The sequence below is a fragment of the Balaenoptera physalus genome (assembly GCF_965194825.1).
Source record: "Balaenoptera physalus genome assembly, chromosome: 2".
NCBI classification, from domain to species: domain Eukaryota; kingdom Metazoa; phylum Chordata; class Mammalia; order Artiodactyla; family Balaenopteridae; genus Balaenoptera; species Balaenoptera physalus.
The window spans coordinates 41,567,338-41,573,561 of record NC_138883.1 but is presented as its reverse complement, the minus strand read 5'-3'; the positions used below and the strand labels follow the sequence as shown (position 1 = coordinate 41,573,561).

The following is a 6,224-nucleotide window of genomic DNA, read 5'->3' as shown; positions in this document are numbered from 1 at the left end:
AGGCTCAGTAGTTGTGGTGCACAGGATTAGTTGTTCCGTGGCATGTGATCTTCCCAGACCAGGGCTCGAACCTATGTCCCCTACATTGACAGGTGGATTCTTAACCACTGCACCACCAGGGAAGTCCCCTTTTCTAATTTTCTAAACCTTTATCTACAATCCTGTTTTCATCTCCAAAATCCGTTCCTTAATATACAGAGCCAGGTGGAGATTTCCACTCAAATGCTTTTCTTCATTTTGAGCCCCATATGACAAAAATGAATGCATTATCCTCATCTCTCTGACCAGTGCCCCCTCCCACCTCTCTATAGCACCATCATTCTCCAAGCCATAGGAACAGAACCTTAGAGTTGATTCATTCCTCCCTTCATCCCCAGTCACAAAGTCCTGTTGAATGTTCCCATGAAGTGCTCATCTTTCCTCCTCTTTCTTCCCAGGTACCTTCCTCTTCATTCCCATGTTTATTTAATCAAGCCTCTGAAACTGATGTTATTGAGTCAGCCTTCTTTCAGCAAAAGTGCAGGTTTCAGGATCATCCCCGTTGAGTTCATCATCTATGCCACTGTTGGACTAATCTTCCTTAATACAGTCATTCCTCAGTATTCACTGGGAATTGGTTCCAGGACCCTGTGTAAATACCAATATCCATGGATGCTCAAGTCCCGTATATAAAATGGTATAGTACAGTGGGCCCTTCATATCAGTGAAGGTGGATGTGGAACCCAAGGATACAGAGGGCTGACTGTATTACTTCCCTCACGTATAAACCTTCAAAGGTCCCAGAATCCATATAAAAGGAGTCTAGAGTCCCATGAATAGCTTTCAAACCCCCCAGAATCTGTCTCCCTGAACCAGAATGGGCTTAAAACACCCTGGTCATTGCTCATCTCTATGTCATCACCCATGTCTCTCCCCTTACCTAAAACTGCCTTTCTGCCACTTCTGCTTATTTCTGATCTATCTATCCTTTAGGCATAAGTCACACTCCTCCTCTTTCAAGACACCAGGGACCCTGGAACCCATAAAATTATGAAATCTGTACAGTGCTTATAGCTTGTAGCACCCATCCAAGCACCAGGCTGGACAAACTACCTTTGTTTTGTGTGGTTTAGTCACATCTCCCATCTAGACAGTAAGCTTGGAGGAATGGAGAAAGAGGACCTGGCTCATGTCCCATCATTCCCCACAGCTCCTAGCAAAATGCTGAGCATAAGGAGGAGAGTCAATAAATCAGTGCTTCTTAAAGTTTTAACATGCATTTGGCAGGCTTGTTTCCCTGAGTTGAGGTCCGTGAATCGCTTCACGTGATCTTGAAGCAGGTCATCTACAGACCACATTTTGAGAGGCCTGATATTTCGGGATCCGTTGAAAACTTCATGCCAAAGGGAGATGTGACACTGCTTTTTATTCTTATGCTCACCAACTGGATCACACACAATTTTCTGTTGTCCAAGACTTGTTTTTAAAAAATGAAGACTTGCTATACATAAAACAAAATTCTAGATACTTTTAAGGATGAGAGATAGTCAACAAATTCCCCACATTCAGGAAGCAAGAATTTGGTCTATAACTGGTTTTCTAACAATCTCATGCAGTAGATGAATTGAAAAATCCATTTGGGGATTGGACATGTCAGAACGCAGAACAGTTCCAGCTAAGAATGTAAATCATTAGGCAACTCAGCAAACATGATTTTACAATAAATAATCTGACATAAACATGCAGATAGTGAGGCAGAGGACTAAGGACAGAATCATATGATGCTTTTAGCAATATGGAATTCGTTAATGAATTCCCCAAACATTTTAGAATATATCAAATATTTATGGAATTAGAGTCTGTAGTAAAAAAAAATGAAAAAGATAGTTCAGGAAAAAAGAATAAATAAAAGAGATGCTTGCAGATAGCATGTTTCACATTTAGGTTAATAACCCCAAATTGTATAAAACTGTGTGGTTCTCAAGAGGCAAGTATGTTATTATAGAGTTTTTCTCAACAATGGAGAACTAGAGAAGAATTTAAAGATGGCCACAATTCTGTGGAGAGTGCATTTTTTAGAGAGCCAATTTGAAGTTAACTGTGGTTTTTGTGATGAGTACTGTTTCTGGTTTCATTTGTGAGCTGTTCACTCTTCAGAAATATGCCTTCTCCAACAACCACAGGTAAGGTTAGGTGTATCGTTTTCTCTTATGAAGGAATAAAGATCTTGGTGTAACTTAACACTTTCCTTTCTGTCTCCCCCAATAAACAGCAACCTCACTTGTGCTTAAATATCAGTAACTGAGAGGCAATCTATCTCTTTTCTGGGCGATTCTAATTATTAGAACTTTCTCCTTCATTAAGTTGAAATGTGTTTCTCTGATTTACCCACCAGTCCCAATTTTGCCTTGTGAAATCACCTCGGTCAAGTCTTCATTTGGTTCATAAGATTTCTTCTAGTATTTGAATTTTACTTTCAGATCTCCTTTCATTCTCTTATTCTGGCTAAAAAGTCTTAATTTTTTCAACCATTTCTCAAACAGCATTTTTTTTTCTAGAAGCCACACCAATCTAGTCACCTTTCTCTCACTGTACTAGTGTCTCTAAACCATGGCACCCATCATTTAGTATAAGATTCCAAATTTTGTCTGCCTAGAACAGAATCTAGGGGAACTATTACCTCATATAATGTGTACCCAAGACTTTCTATTAATACTACCTAAAATTACATAAGATATTTTAGTAATTTCACCATACCACTAGCTCATATTTAGTTAATTACAACCCTCAAAGTTCCCATCCCCCACAACGAACTATTTTAACTTGTGTCTCCTACATTCTGAACATATTAAATAGAATTTGCAGAACCTACAGTCAGAAATTCATAATTTTACAGGCTACTATTCTTCCCTCCCCTCTAAAATCCCCTAGCTTTGAAGCCCAGGCCACTGTGCCCTTTCCTAAAGATATCAGCACCAGTTCACTGTATTCTCCAATTGCTTCAATCTTTGCAATTTCAGAAATCATGTAGGTAATTATCTCACTCCCAGCCTTGTCATTCTTCTGGACGCCACTCCTCTGTTGACCTTGTCCTCCACTACATCTGTCTCCCAATCCCCTCAATAACTGTACCCCCTCCTTAATCTCCATATCACACACTACATCTTGAATCTTATCCTTTCAGCCCCCTTACTCTAGTACCTCAGCTCCTGCTCTTCTTCAACCCTGCCAGTACGCACAACCCACTGTTCACATCATCTTTTCACTGTGCTTCATCCCCCTCTGTCCTCCTTCCTCCTCCCCAGATTCCACAACCCGCCAGTACTCTCACTGCCTTGCACACATCCTTAACTCCACTGCCCATCTCATCTTGTCATACTTACCAGAAAAAAACAAAAACCAATCCAACTGTCCACCTACTTGAAATCAACACTGATGGGAAAAAAAGACAACATGTATGATAACTGGTCTTGCTTTAAGTTCATGACCTTCAACTCCAAGTGGGCACTGGGGATGCTTAGAATTCCTACCATTTCCCCTAGACATTTCACTCTCCCAATCTCCTACACAAAACTTGTATACCTTCTCCCCTCCTCTCAAACTTCCAACTCCACTCTTGCCTTCACTCTGCTGTTGACCTTTCTTCTTATTTCATTGAACTTCCACCTCTCCTCAGCCCCACCCCTGCACCTGTGCCCCCTTCTCTGTCTTTCCTCCAGTTATATCCGTGAACTGTCCTTACGTCTATCTAACATCACCCCTCCATTGTGTCCTGATCCATTTCCCCTCACCTGCTCAGGGACATAGTACAGGAAATGCCCCCTCCCTCTCCTGTACCATCCATCTCTCCACCCTTATTAAATCATTTGTATCATCTTACAAATACGCTTTAATATCCCCCATAGTAAAAAATAATTAAATAAAACTTTCCCTTCTCTTGATCCCAACCCTCCAGGTAGTTATGTTCCTATTTTTCTAGTTTCCTCCTTCAAAAGTTATGTCTATAATATTGTCTCTCATTTTCTCCTTTCTCATTTTCCCTAAAACCCATTCCAACCAAAGTTTTCCCCCAACACTTCACAATAAAACAGCTTCATCAAATTCATGGCCTCCTCATTGTCAAATCCAATGGCTGATTCTCAGTCCTCATCTTACCCAACCTACAAGCAGCGTTTGACAGAGTCAATCATTCCATCCCTCTTAACATACATTTCTCTGCCTTCTGGAATCCCACTTTTTCAGTTCTCCTTCTACATCATTAAGCCACTTTTACTCAGTTTCCTTTGCTTGAAACTCTGAGTATTTGGGTATCCCAGGACTCCTTGACCTCTTCACTGTCAAAACTCACTCTCTCTTGGTGATCTCAACTCTATGCCAACAACTCCAAAATTTACATACCCAGACCAGACCATTCCCCACCCCTGACCTCTACACTACCTGCTTGACATCACTGCTTGGCTATCTAATGAGCATTTCAGAGTTAGCATTTGCAAAACCAAACTCCTGGCTTTTCCCCAAAACCTGCCCCTCCCAAAGTCTTCCCAATCCCAGCTAATAGCAACTCCATTCTTGCATTTGCTCAGGCCATAAAATGGTGTCATCCTTAACTCTTTTCTCTCACACCCGTACAAAACCCATTAGGGATACACTGTTAGCTTTACACTTAGAATATATCTAGAATCCAAGCACTTTTCACCTCCTCCAATGTATCACCCCAGTGCAAGCCACTATCATCTCTTGCTTGCATTATTACAATAGCTTCCTAGTTGGTCATTCTTGCTCCATATTCCTCCCCTCCTCCCCCATTTTAGATTCTCAACACAGTACAGAGTGATCCACTAAACTTAATTTAAAACTTAACTCCAAACATGTTCCTCCCCTACTGTAAACCCTCCAGTGGCTCCCATCAAACTCAGAGTAATATCCAAAACTCTTAAAATGGCCTATAGGACCTAATCTGCCCATCACCCCTCACCCTGCACTCTGAGCCCATCTCCTACCATTTTCACCTTGTTCACCCCACTTCAGTGACCTCCCTGCCATTCCAGGGAGTACTTTCACCCAGGGCCTTTGCACAGACTATTCCTTCTGCTTAAAATGATCTTCTGCATCTGCATGACTTACTCTGTCACTTTCTTCAAGTCTTTGCTTTAATGCCACCTTATCAAAGAGGACTTTTTTGACTATCTCTCTCACTCTACTGCTCTATTTTAACTTTCTCCTTAGGACTTATCACACCTTGACATATATTTTTTCTTCTTTGTCTCCCCTCTGTCTTCTCTCCTTCCCTGCCTACACACACACACACACACACACACAGTAGGATATATAATTTATAGGTGATAAACTTTTATCTGTCCTTTTCTGTACCGTACCCTTAGTGCTTAGAACAATGCCTGGCATAGAGCAGGGGTTCAATAAATAATAGTATAATCATGAATGAATTAAATAATGCTCTATTGCTGAATTTGATAACAATGGTTGCTGCTGAAGAGGGATAACAGCTGGCTGGTTGAAAGACTGAGTGTGAATACTTCCTTTTCTCTGTACACCCTTCTGTAGCTTTTAAATTTTAATATCACGTGCATGTGCTTCTTACCCCAACAAGGAATTTTTTTAATTAGAGTAAAAAATTATTTTAATAAAAAGAATTTGCTTTTGAGTTAACATTAAAATCAAAAATTTTAAACAGCAGTTCTACCCTCTACCATATCAATCATCTTTTGAAACTTTGTGCCATTTGCAAAATTAAAGAGCGTGCTTTCTAATGTAAGTTGAGTACTTTCTAGAGTTCCTGTGCATAGTAAGCGCTGTGCATATGTTGGTGATTCAGAATATGAAAAAGAGAAAATTATGTTTTATGGGCATTATTTTTTTAGTGAACCAATGGGAATTGCTGGTGATCAACATGTTTATTATTTTCTAAGGGTTTATAAATATTCAGCATAATAATGCATTCTTAGATTCTACCAGCACTCAGCAACAAATATATTGGCTTGTAAGTTTTAAATATCCATTGTTTTCCCTTTTCTGAAAATCATTCCCCATTTCAACTTTTCTAAAATTAGTCTTATTCTCAAGAAATACTAGGAATGACATCAAAACTGCTCACCACACTCATTCTATACCATGAGATACAAAGTAGTTGGCTCCGAAGAGCCAATCTTATCAGAGCAGTGACACAGTAGTCTACTTGCTGTTTACTTATCCTGGGCTTCCAGTCTTTCCTTCCGTATGTTTTAGAT

General features: G+C 40.1%; 1 protein-coding gene across 2 annotated transcripts in view; it reads right to left on the bottom strand.

The window, feature by feature from the left end:
* Positions 1-6,224, bottom strand: part of RTN1 (reticulon 1) — a 284,575-nt gene that overhangs the window by 241,929 nt on the left and 36,422 nt on the right. The window lies entirely within an intron of this gene.